This window comes from Arachis duranensis, chromosome 10 (assembly GCF_000817695.3).
Source record: "Arachis duranensis cultivar V14167 chromosome 10, aradu.V14167.gnm2.J7QH, whole genome shotgun sequence".
NCBI lineage: Eukaryota > Viridiplantae > Streptophyta > Magnoliopsida > Fabales > Fabaceae > Arachis > Arachis duranensis.
Genome location: NC_029781.3, coordinates 103,310,703 through 103,311,814, shown reverse-complemented (window position 1 = coordinate 103,311,814; position 1,112 = coordinate 103,310,703).

Genomic DNA, 1,112 nt, shown 5'->3' with positions numbered 1-1,112 from the left:
TGTTCCGCTTGGCGGAGTTTTTGAGGATAAGGCATCTTGGCTTTATATTCTTCAACCTTAGATGCTGCAGGTTTATTCCTTACAGAAGTGGTTGAAGAAGCTTTGTTAGAGGGATTACTGTCAGCACTCTCAGGTGTATGATCCTCCCTTGGCGTCTGAACGCCAGGATTGGGTGGAAAATGGGCGTTTAACGCCAACTTTTCCCCCTTTTCTGGCGTTTGAACGCCAGAACTGGGCAGGGAATGGGCGTTTAACGCCAGCTTTCCCCCATTTTCTGGCGTTTGAACGCCAAAAGTGTTCCTCTCTGGGCTCTTACTGTCCTCAGACGGATTTTGAACAGTGGTTTGGTTATCCTCTGTCACTTGTTCCTTATTTGGCTTTTTGCTCTTTTGAGCAATGTTATTCAGTGTCTTCCCACTCCTCAGTTGAACTGCTTGACATTCCTCTGTTATCTGTTTAGATATTTGCTGTTTTACTTGATTTAATTGCAGTTCTATGTTCTTGTTAGCAACTTTAGTTTCATGGAGCATCTCTTTAAATTCTGCTAACTGTTCTGTCATCAGGAGCAATTGTTGATTAAGCTCAATCATCTGTTCTTGGGGATTAGGATCAGTGGCTACTGCCATGACTTCCCCCTTTTGAGAGAACTCATTGCTAGAGTATAAATATTGGTTTCTAGCAACAGTGTCTATAAGCTCTTGAGCTTCTTCAATTGTCTTCCTCATGTGTATAGATCCACCAGCTGAGTGGTCTAAAGACATCTGAGCTTTTTCTGTAAGCCCATAGTAGAATATGTCTAATTGTACCCACTCTGAAAACATTTCTGAGGGGCATTTTCTTAGCATACCTTTATACCTCTCCCAGGCATTATAAAGGGATTCATTATCCTCTTGTTTAAAGCCTTGGATGTCCAGCCTTAGCTGTGTCATCCTCTTTGGAGGGTAAAAGTGATTCAGGAATTTGTCTGATAACTGTTTCCATGTCTTTATGCTTGCTGTTGGTTGGTTATTCAACCACCTCTTAGCTTGATCTTTTATAGCAAATGAAAACAATAATAGTCTGTAGACATCCTGATCCACCTCTTTATCATGTACTGTGTCAGTAATTTGCAA